The sequence below is a fragment of the Perognathus longimembris genome, chromosome 21 (assembly GCF_023159225.1).
Source record: "Perognathus longimembris pacificus isolate PPM17 chromosome 21, ASM2315922v1, whole genome shotgun sequence".
Taxonomy (NCBI): domain Eukaryota; kingdom Metazoa; phylum Chordata; class Mammalia; order Rodentia; family Heteromyidae; genus Perognathus; species Perognathus longimembris.
In genome coordinates, this window is record NC_063181.1 from 40,318,277 (window position 1) to 40,330,545 (window position 12,269).

Sequence of the window (12,269 nt, forward strand, 5' to 3'; positions counted from 1 at the left end):
TGGAGCTCAATTCAGAAAGTTGTTCCCTCTGCTTGTATCTTGAAGCGTTTTCTATGTTCTTCTTCAGAAATTCCAGTGTTTTAGTTCTTACAGTAAGGCATTTGATACATCTTGCGATGATTTTTGTATAGGATAAGAGGGATCTCATTTTAGTCTTCTGCATGCCATTTGCATGTGTAACTATTTATTTTAGTATGCATACCTGAGTTCAGCAGATCTGAGAGTAAACTTTTGGTGGGTGGCTTTGATGGGTGAAATTCTGCAGAAAGACTGATCTTAAGATCTATGTTCTTCTCTTCCGCCTCCCCCATTTCAAAGTGATGAAGAAAGAATAGTTAAGAAATTAGATGAGAAATCTGTTTGGCGTCTGATCTGGATTTTGAGAGCAGAAATGCAACATCTGATTATTTTAAAAATTGTGAAACAGCTGGGCACTGGTGCCTCACACCACAATCCTAGCTACTCCTGAGGCTGTCTGTTATCTCCAATGAATCACCAGAAAACTGGAAGTGGAGCTGTGGCTCAAGTGGTAGAGCTTCAGCCTCGAGTACAAAAGCTCAGGGACAGCGCCCGTCCCTCAATTCATGTCCCGTGACTGACAACAAAAGCATGCTTAGAGATCCAGACTTGGTTCAAGAATGATTTATGGTTCAAATATGAATTTTTCCCCCCAAGAACCTTTGAGGGTCTTGACTTGAGGAAGGAGCATTAGTTGAGTTGAGAGCTGGCATATGTTGGGATATATTAGATTTCTTATGCTCTGCTCTTGTCCCCCTAAAAATGCCTTCAGTGTAGCTCCCAACAAGCTGTCTCTCAGATTGACAGAAAAAAGATCTTCTGGCTTCGGAAGTGACGCTCGTAGGATTTGATTTTCGAAGGAGAACACAGCGCAAGCCTCTCCTTTGCAGGGATGGCAGAGCGCTTTCCTGTGAGGGGTAAGCGTGAGACTGACACCCCCTCTCTCCCTCGTACCCCCAAGGTGGCAAGCTCCCAGGCTGACTTGTTCCATGGCCCTCTGCTCTTGCTACTCATTAGACTTCCTTTCTTGAGTTAGGAATACACATTTACCAACAAAATCACGAGCAGATGGAGAAGACTGAGCTCTGATGAAATTCAGCTCCTCAAGGAAAGATTAGAGAGCGCTTTCGGCTGTTGCTCAGGAATAAAGGAAAGGACAGTAGGAACGTTTCATGGCTCCACATCCTTCCTCAATAGGTGACTATAAATGTGGTAGCCTGGAAATGGAGACCAGAGAACAATGAATTGATTTCACGCGTACTACCTGATTTTTGTGTTTGTCTCGTCACTTACAGATGAGCGAGGACTGTCTCAAGAGGTGAGCACGGATTGCCGAGAGCCTTGGAATATGGACTTTGTATTAGTGCAATAATAGCGTGCATAGGCTTCATTTAGAATTTGAAACTTGAAATTAGATTTTGGCCAAGGCAACTATCGCCCAATTCAATTAATTACTCTAACCATAAAATGATGCCGAGTGAAGAGATTAACTTCTAAGATGAAATACAGATACTTGACCTCCCTCCCTCCTTCCCTCCCTCCCTCCCTCCCTCCCTCCCTCCCTCCTTCCCTCCCTCCCTCCCTCCCTCCCTCCCTCCCTCCCTCCCTCCCTCCCTCCCTCCCTCCCTCCCTCCCTCCCTCCTTTCCTTCCTTCCTCTTTTTTTGATTCATGTAGGTACTGGAGCTTGAACTCAGGGCCTCATGGTCTCCTTTTGCTTTAATGCTCAAAGCTGGTGTTCTATTACTTGAACCACACCTCCACCTCTCGTTTTTTTGCTGGTTAATCTGAGATAAGTATATTCGGGATTGGTCTGCCCAGGCTGGCTTCAAACCATGATCCTCAGATCTCAGCCTCCTAAGTAGCTAGGATTACAGGCATGAGCTATCGGTGCCCAATTTAGCTGTGTTTTCTGCGAGGAGCCAGCAACCAAAATTGATGCCCCAATCAGTCAGGCAGCTGCTGCTTCATTATATCTGCCCATAGACTTTGAAGACTCTTTGGTGTGAGTTGTGGCTGTGTTTGATTATAGGTGTGAATGTGCATATACACAGTGTTTGGGGGGGGGGAGTAGAAACAGAATGGGTCTTTGGGTTTCTTTTTCTCTGACTTTCCTAGATTAGATCTTCAGGTTTATTAATTTCCTTGGCCAGCATATTATCTCTGTTCAGTAATTAATGTGACACGGGCACTGTAGGCGTGTTACGAAGAATCTTGTTATGTTAATGGTGCAGAAGCCTTTTTTTTATGACTTGACTTCTTTCATGGAATCATGTCAGACTCCGTGAAGAAAGTGTAAATTATTGCTTCAGATGCCCTCTACGTGTGCCTAACAATGAATTTCATCTGGAAATAGAGGTGGTGTTTTGCCCTTATGAATTGTGAGTCCAGGCATAGTTTCTACTGGTTATACTGCTATGTCTGCATCATGCATTCTTTCCTGTGCCACTGGATTAGCATTCTGCCAATACAGAGATGATGGCTGTTAATAAATGTAGCACAACCCCTTCCTTTTCATTGCTAGTGGACTTCTTCATGAATCATTTTTCTGAGAAATGAATTTTCTCATGCCTGTTTCTTCTTTAACTGTACAGAGAATTGTAGATAAAGCTTTAGGAAAATTCACTTGGTTGTTTGGGAGATGTCCAAATGCTAAAACAGAAATATTTGTCAGCTATTTAAAATATTACTCAGATCCTCTGTTGTTACTCAGAAACCTTGAAAATAGATCTATTTACATGTGACATTTATTTTGGTTATTTATAGTTTGATTTACAAAATATACTCAGCATGCAAACTTGCAGGACAGATATTTGCCTACTGAAAGCATGAATATTTAAGGGAATTTTCAGCTGAAGATAAAGTTTGAGCTGAACTCAATCAAGATCAGCTACTACTCTTGGTTGAAACATACATATTCTTGAATTGCATATATTTTGTCTATGCAACAGCTAAGTAAATGTCTTTATTAAAACAAAATGTAAGCTGAAGGATTAAAATGCAGGTTATTATAATTAATTTTTATTGTTGTTAAAAAGGTGATGTACAAAAGGGTTACAGTTACATAAGTCAGGTAAAGAGTACATTTCGTTTTAGACTTTCCTTGCTCTCTCCCAGTTTTTCTCTCCCACTCCACCCACAGGTTGTATAGTTCATTTTCAACATAGATCGTGTGTAATGAATACCACTGCTGCATTTGTTCACGCTTTGTCCCGCCATTTCTGTGCCTCCCCCCTTACTCTCTCTACAGGTTTTTAACTTCACCTTGATTCCCTCTGTCTTTAAATTCTGACTTAGATTAAATAACACCAGGCAATGTAGGAAATAGGGAAAGAGATGGAAGACATGATTTTCTCTTCTGAAATTCTGCAGTTCAGTGGGGGTGGGGGGGTGGGGGAGGGATAAACAAGAAGTCTATCAGCAGGGGGCTTGTTGTCACTTGTAGGCTGGAGTTTCTAAAGAACTTCAGAAAATGGGGAGCAGAATATACATGAAATACTCAAAAGACCCACGCTAGGTGCTGGTGCCTACTCAAGAAGCCGAGATCTGAGGATCTTGGTTGAAACCAAGGACAGACAAATCCTTGAGACTCATATCTATAATTAACAAGCAAAAAGTTGGAAGTAGAGCTGTTGCTCAAGTGGTGGAGCACTGGCCTTGAGTGAAAAAGCTAAGCAAGGGCCCAAAGCATAAGAGTAATCACCATCACCATCACCATCACCATCACCAGTACCATCATCATCACCATCATCTGTAATCCTTCAGCTTCCTTTTTAAAAATAAAGGCACATTTACTTAGCTTTTGTATAAGCAAACTATATGCAAATCAAGAATATGATTGATTCAACCAAGAGTGGCTCTCTTTCTCTCTGTCTCTATCTCTCTGTCTCTCTCTGTCTCTGTCTGTCTGTCTCTCTCTCTCTGTCTCTCTCTCTCACACACACACACACCCTCCTATATCAATCATGCTAACGACCGATTTTAGTTCAAGCTTCTTAAATTTGTTTGGGTCTTTAAAGAACAACCAATTGTCACTTGAAGCTCCTTCTAGTTCTTTCCGTAGGGGCTGTACAGAGCCTTTCCATTTTATTCGCTGTCTCTCAACCTGGTGTGACACTGTCCTACCTTTGTCATGTGGAACAACTTCAGGTGCACCTGTGTACACCCACTCCTCCGTTCTTCATGTTGACTGCTGTTTATCGGATCTGTAGAATTTCATAACTCAGATAGGTATAGATATTTGTATCCTTAGCGATTTTATGTCTTTATTTTAAATGTATTTTTCCTCATAGCTTTGAAGTTTTTTCTTCTGATTTTAGTTTTTAAACAGTGTATTGCTCCTAAGGTTTTTTTTTTATATCTTCTTTTATGTCCTTGATCATTTTAAACATTATGATTTTACGGTCTCATTCAGTTGTTTAATTATCTGGATTTATTGAAGATCTATTTCCGCAGTTTATTGTGCCTGGTTGGCAGCCTTCTGACCTATTTGCAGTATGAAGTAATGCTCACTGTTCCGAGGTCCGAGTTCATCTTCACGGGCGCTGCCCTGTGTGGCCTGCCTTGGGGGTGAAGCCTTCAGAGTTGGTTTACATTCGCATTCCCTTGTGTTAGCAGCCTGGAAGGGATTTTTCTGTTGGTTTCTTAGTGTTAGCATGCCATATGGCTAGTATAAACTGTATCTGCAACCGAGGTCTAGCTATTTCTAGGGGAGAATGTTTTTTCCACCGAAGGCCTAGGCCTGAGGCAGCCTTTTCCCCGCTACCCTTCTGTCCTGAGGACCAAATTCAGAGTCTTGCACTTGCTAGGCGGGAACTCTCCCACTGATTCTCGAACCCATATTTTAAATTGGCTTTTTAAGCATAATGTCTTCCTGAACTTCTGCTTGGTTTGGCTTCCCCCTTAACACACTGTTATATGAGGTGGGATTGTAAAAGTTTCTGTCTTAATTAAGGCTTGATTCTGATTCCCAACCAAACCTTGTAGTACCAATCACAACGCCCCTCTTGCCTCCCTCGCTAACTGACAGCTACTTGAAGAGTTACCTCTTGCTGGATTTTAGCTCCTCCTTATTTCTGACATTTGAAAATTGTACCGTTTTTTTCCCCCCATGTTCACTTACACTATTAAAGAATGGTGGTTATATTTTATCCAGCATTATGAGACTGCTTTATCGAAGGACACATTTGAGAATTGTTTTTCCCCCTCAGAAGCAGAGATCCTTAAGCTTTTCAAATCTCCCCAGAAAAGGATATTCTAAACCAGGCACCCGTGGGCTCACAGCTGTAATCCTGGCTAAGGGAAGCTGAGATTTGAGGATTGCAGTGCGAAGCCGGCGTGGGCAGGACTCTGGTTAACCAGCAACAGGCCGAGGAGAGGAGCTATGGCTCAAGGATCGAGCCCCAGCCTGGAGTGAAAAAGCTAAGGGACAATGTGCAGAACCTGACTTCAAGCCCCAATACTGGCTGGTGCACGTGCGTGTACACACACACACATACACACACGTATTCCAAACTTCTTATCCTATGCCATTGTAGGTCTCGAATTATCCTTCTGCATTTCCAATATTACCAGTGAATCGCGGGCCTCCAAAACAGAGCATCTTTCTATAAAGCCGTTGATGTCCATTGGGAAAAAGTTTTCATTTGACTCTCTGCCTTCTCTCATTCCTGACCTAATTCCTTTTCGTGTTTCACAATTGGAGTCCTTGATGGAGTGTTCTATGAATATGTTGCTAGCTGCGTTCATCATCAACTCGCTTCTGAGTCCTAGGACATGACTTTCCTCCCCAGGGCTGCACGGAGCGGCTGCTCTGTGTCACCCAGGACAGTGGCTCTGCTGCTCCCGAGGCCCCGGACCGCGCCCCGCGCTCTGCTGCGTCTCCGAGGTCTCGGTGTTGATCGTCTCTGGCTTTCTGTGCTTCGTCTCTGAGGTCTCGGTGTTGATCGTCTCTGGCTTTGAGTCTCATTTCTTTGACACACATCTCGTAACACTGTTTGAATTCTCTTCTAGCGTTTCTCCTTTCCACGTCATCCCCTTTCCTCTCGCTACTTCTTTCAATTTACTTCTTCTCCCCACTCTTCTTTTCTTGATTCCGTGTCCTGTTTTTTCTACATTATCGTCACTTTCTGCCCCTTTCAGCAGATGATTCACAGCTCTTTATCTTCATCCTGGGCCTCTTGAACGAAGACTCCTATTTTCAGTTGTCTGATACTTTTTTCTGAGTGTCCTGCTGACCTGTCAGCAAAATCATATTTTCCCCAAATAGTCCATTCTTCCGGCTTACCTAATTCTGTGTTATGACTATTTCTTACTTCTCCAGAGCTTAAAAATGATTAGAGAGGGCTGGGAATGTGGCTTAGGGGTAGAGTGCTTGTCTAGCATGCATGAAGCCCTGGGTTCGATTCCTTAGCTCCACATAAAAAAGCCAGGAGTGGCCTGGTGGCTCAAATGTAGAGTGCTAGCCTTGAGCAAAAAAAAAAAATAATGATTAGAGGAAAATTTAATTGCTATCAAATGTTTCTTTGTAAGATCTCTTTGATTTGTCAACCGTATTGCATCTCTTCCTGTTTTTATGCAACTATCTTCCAACTGGTTCATCTATGAGCCGACTCCTTTCTATAATCTATTGCTCCCACCATGGCCAGGCCATTAGCTACTCAGCCCTCCTAAACAACCACCACATACGAATAGGCTCATCATTAGTCATCAAGGAGCTCTAAAATGAAGTTATGAGCACAAGAAAAATGGTGAAAACAGACTTCTAAAAGAGGAGCACCAAGTGGCTATGAAAAGACGACTAGATACTTCAGTATAATAAGATATTTAATACAACTTACCACCAAAACAGACCAGAACAGATCAAATAAAAAAGCAGACAATGTTACATTTTTCTCTTTTTTTAAATTTAATTTTATTGTCAAGGTGATGTACAGAGGGGTTACAGTTATACATGTAAGGCAGTGAGTACATTTCTTGTCAAACTTGTTACCCCTCCCTCGTTTCTCTCCCACCTCCCCTCGCCCATCCCCCCAGTCGTACAGTTAATTTCCAACATATTACGTCGTGAGCATCACTGTTTCATTGGTTCGCCCTTTGTCCTTTGCCTCCCCATTTTGATGTTTTCCTTCCCTTCCCTAATTCAGATAAACTCATAAACAATACTTAGAGTACCAGAATTAAATACAGTGACAACAGGGGCTAAACCATAAAAAAGAAAAACAAAAGAAAAAAGAAACCATTTCACATAGTGACCGTGTCATATTTTGACATTAATGTGCAGAGGCAGGATTTTTGTGTAGTTCCATCCATGAATATGCAGCCGTACTCCCATGCACATACCTAATAGAAGTCTATCTATCTATCTATCTATCTATCTATCTATCTATCTATCTATCTATCTATCTATCTGTCTCTGTCATCTATCTATATCTCAACAAAGGCATACACAAGAAGGCTCACAACATTATTATTTTTTTTTTTTTTGCCAGTCCTAGCCCGTGAACTCAGGGCCTGAGCACTGTCCCTGGCTTCTTTTTGCTCAAGGCTAGCACTCTGCCACTTGAACCACAGCGCCACTTCTGGCCATTTTCTGTATATGTGGTGCTGAGGAATCGAACCCAGGGCCTCATGTATACGAGGCAAGCACTCTTGCCACTAGGCCATTTTCCCAGCCCCTTACAACATTATTAAAAGCAGCAAAAACTTAACTTTTTAAAAAACAATTTGATTTATTTATTGTCAAAGTGATGTACAGAGGGGCTACAGTTTCATATGTAAGGCAGTGAATACATTTCTTATCCAACTTGAGAATGGGCACATTGATTGTGACATACTTCCCAACGGAGTAGTATTCCATAGTGAGAATGAACAAACTGTAAATCATGGCTGAATCTCATGAACATGAAAGAAATCAGACCCACGAGTACACGGTACATATGACTTCATCTCTGCAGTCTACAAAAATGGGCCGAACAAATCAGTACTGTGAAAACTCTTGTGATATGTGTGCCTTTCATATGTATATTGTACTTCATAAAATGTTTGAAAGGCTGGGGTTGCTGCAGACCAACAGTAAACAACCTGCTCGGGTCCTTCCTCATTGAGGAAGGTGACATAAATGCACCTTTGTGAAAATTCTGTGACAGCATGCCTTCCTATTAAGGTCAAAGGACAAAACGGTAAAATAAGTGTTTGCAAAGTGGAAAGCCAGCCAACACCAGTGTGTGTGTGTGGGGGGGAGGCAGGGGAACAGTACTGTGGGGTGTGAGGATTCTAGGAGGCAAAGCCACCGCCGGACAGGGGCAGTCCAGATCTAGCCCGGAGCTCTGCCAGCAGGGCAGCAGAGCAGGGATCCCAAACAATGAGGCCTTCAACGACCAGATACAATAATTAAAAACCCCCAGATATTTAATTTAAAGCAGTAGATTGTTTGATAAAGAAAATCTGCAAACAAAACCTGAGGAAGAAAGCTTGGGAGAGGAAAGGCCAAAGGGAAGGGGAAATTCCCTCTAGAAATGGTGTGGCAGAGAGGAAGCGATGAAATAAGGAAGAACTGCGGATCCTCTAGGATGAAAGAGACCTAAGCCACGCTTCCCAGGCCTCCTGCCTCTGTGAACACAAACAAACAACCCCGCGCAGGGATCTGGGAAGCGTGGCCAGGCTCTATCGACTTCAGTGAGTAGGCAAGGGGGAAGATGAGCGGATAGACAGACAAGAAGACAGACAGAAGCACACTGTTGCACAGTGCGGGTGCTCTCAGGGGGAGAGACATGGATCCAAGATTTTTCTAGACAAAACAATCAAGTAAGCTAGGATTCTTCTAAAGTAGTGCAGTGTCATAAAATGAACAAGTGGAGAGGAAAAGTTTGTACAGAAATATTTCAGAAAATCAGGAAATGAATGTGCATGCAAATCAACTGAGGAAAAATTCCCTGCCTGTAAATCAACCATGAAACAGAATAAAACCATAGGTCTATACTCCCCAAAGAATGAAATACACCGAAACAAGCGTCGGAAGATGTAACATTCAAAAGCTAAAAGCAGAAATGGACCCAAAGCAGTGACCATAAAAGAGTTTGTTGAACTCAGGAAAGAAATAGAAGAAACAGTCGAGATTATCTTATTAATGAAGATTGACTTATAAAACGCACCAGGATGAATATATGAAGATTTAATAAGGGGCAGGAAGACAATCAAAGGAGTAAAGGAAAAAGCTGAGTGAAAAGGCTCCTAGGGCTGGAGGTGAGGCTCCAGGGGGCAGAGCGCCTATCATGAACCCGGCCCCGAGTTCAAAACCCAGTACCCCAAATCAAACAAAACAAAGCAAAACACTCTACCCCCCTCAAAAGCAAACCGACAAAGTACAGTTTCTGAAGAAGGAAAATAGAGCAGCAGAACACAGGTAGTATTCAAGGGAACAGGAAAAAGCAGAAAAGCGCCTAAACCAATGGATTGAAAGGAGCTACCTAGCAAAAAGAACCAAAGACAGTTTAATTTCAGATATGGCTTGGTGCATCTTAAAAATAAAAAAGTCTTTCGGAGGCAGAAAAGATATAATTACTTCTAATGATAAGAGAAGTAGACTAGTGTCAGGTTTTCAAAACTGCTACACACAGCAAGGCAGCAATGGGTATTTTTGTGTTCCTATACATGTTTTTGGGTTTTGTTCTGGGAGGCGGTTTTGTAACATAGGATCAGTGTAATTCTTTCCAAGCCTATTTAAAAAAAAAAATTAAGGGGCTGGGAATATGGCCTAGTGGCAAGAGTGCCTGCCTCGTATACATGAGGCCCTGGGTTCGATTCCCCAGCACCACATATACAGAAAACGGCCAGAAGTGGCGCTGTGGCTCAGGTGGCAGAGTGCTAGCCTTGAGCAGGAAGAAGCCAGGGACAGTGCTCAGGCCCTGAGTCCAAAGCCCAGGACTGGCCAAAAAAAAAAAAAAAAAAAAAATTAAGTGAGTCTATACAGTGCTGCATATCGAGCTAAACATTCCCCACTTGGGAGGCTAGACCTTTCGGAACACTCCTTTGAAGGCCCTGTGAATTGTGTCTCCAGACACTCTTGGCTCTGTGACAGGGCCTCCTCTGCACCTCTGATGGTGTCCTTCCTCCTCCTCAGGTGGCTCCTCCATAGGAACACACTGGTTAACCCTGTAGAATACTCTAGAAGGGGCCGCTGCTGTTCCCTCCCAGGAGGAAGATAATAGCAGGAGGAGATGAGATAAAAGTTGCAAACTGACCACCCTAGCTGCTTTATCTCCTGGCGGTGCAGGGCTGGTCTTGTTGGTTATACAGGACTGGTCCAGAAGGTCCCTGAGATGAGACGGGGAAGAAGTGACATGACTTCAAGGATTTAGTGACCCGAGACATCTCAGCATCCCTGCCCGAGCAAGCAGCTGGAGTTGGCTTGCCTCCCTGGCTGGAATGAGTTCTCTTTATCATCAGAATTCCCGTTCTGTTTCTCCAGGCGGTCTTTTCCACGCGTGTTTTGGTTATGGCTGAAGGCTTTGTTTCTTAGGCCAGCTGGGCCGACGGGGCGGGAGCCAGAGGCAGCTGCACAGTCCCGTTCTGTGGCTTATTCCTTCCATTCGCTCAACCAAGAGCTCCTGAAGGGGGCTGGGGATATAGCCTAGTGGCAAGAGTGCCTGCCTCGGATACACGAGGCCCTAGGTTCGATTCCCCAGCACCACATATACAGAAAACGGCCAGAAGCGGCGCTGTGGCTCAGGTGGCAGAGTGCTAGCCTTGAGCGGGAAGAAGCCAGGGACAGTGCTCAGGCCCTGAGTCCAAGGCCCAGGACTGGCCAAAAAAAAAAAAAAAAAAAAAAAAAAAAGAGCTCCTGAAGCCCGAGCGCTCGGCTCGGGGAGCACGAGAGGCACCCGGTGTGATGCCCACGGCGCTGTGATCTCAAGAGGCTCCCAGGACCCACGCCGGCTCTGCTGGCCTGCTAGAGAGGGAGCACCTCCAGGGAGCACGGCCAGGCCCAAGATGGCAAGCAAGGCAAAGGCTCCTCCGGGGACAGACTTGGCGTGTGTTGGCATCGTGATGGGATCATCGTTGTGTATCAACTTCAGGGCTGAAATGTCCTGCCATCCTCAACACCAAACGCCCCCTTTGCTTTGCCACAGGGGCCCGTCTAGGAGTCTTTTTAAAATAAACCCCACCCTCTGGGAGGCTTTGGAGTTGGGTGAAGTTTCCAGAGGCTACAAATCAGGCTTGAAGAAGTGAGAGGCAAGGGAGAGGGCCACGAGGACAAGTGAGTGGAACAGGGAGTAAAATCCGGGCAGGCAGAGCCGGGCCAGGGGGTTGGGAGCCACAGTTTACCCTGGCACCTGAGAGAGCCGGGGTGGGGTGGGGTGGGCAGGTCATTCTGCCGGGAGAGAACCATTGTCAAGCCGATCTTCACCAGGGGGCAGTGCTCATGGAGCATCTGGGCTGCTCTCTTTGAAATACACAACCACCAGTAAGGAAATGCCCTGCCGTTTCCATACCTCAGCCACGGCTAAACGTTTGATTTACCCCCTCTGCGGCCACGGGACGCAGGGAACAGAACCCCCGTCGTGGAGGGAAGGAAACAGGACATAGTGAGAGGCCATGCAATCTGGTGACAGTTTTAAAATGATCTCTTCGCTCAGCCGTTGGCAAGTTATGAATATGGATACCCAACCTGTACATAGGATCTACTTAGACAATGGTTAGAGCTCATTGCTCTGAACATGATACTTGATGTGGTTGGATGTAAACCCAACATTTTGCTACTCTTTTTTCATTTGTTATTTTTTCCATTATGTCTTTTCTGCGTTAATCAGGATTATTCTTCATGATTCTATTATTAGATTTCTGGTTATCTCTTTTTAATCTTTAGTGGTTGATGTGGGATTTACAAAATACATCTTATCGTACGATAGTCTACCTTTGAATAATGTTCTATACTTCTCATATAGTGTAAGAGCTTATGACAGTATACTTTTATTTTGTCATCTTTTGTGTTGCCGTGTTTTACTCTCACATAGGCTACACCACAGTATATTGTTATTGTTTTGCTTTTGACAGTCTATTTTCTCAGTCTATTTTCTTTAAGGAGACTGAGAGTGAAAATAAGTACTTTCATTTGTATTCTGAATTTTACCAATTTCATTGCTTTTCATTCCTTTGTGTACATCCACATCCCTCCCCCGTTTTTGGGTAGACTTTGGATTTAACTCAGTGCACCGTGCTTACTACACAGGCAGCCTTCCTGGAGCAACAACTC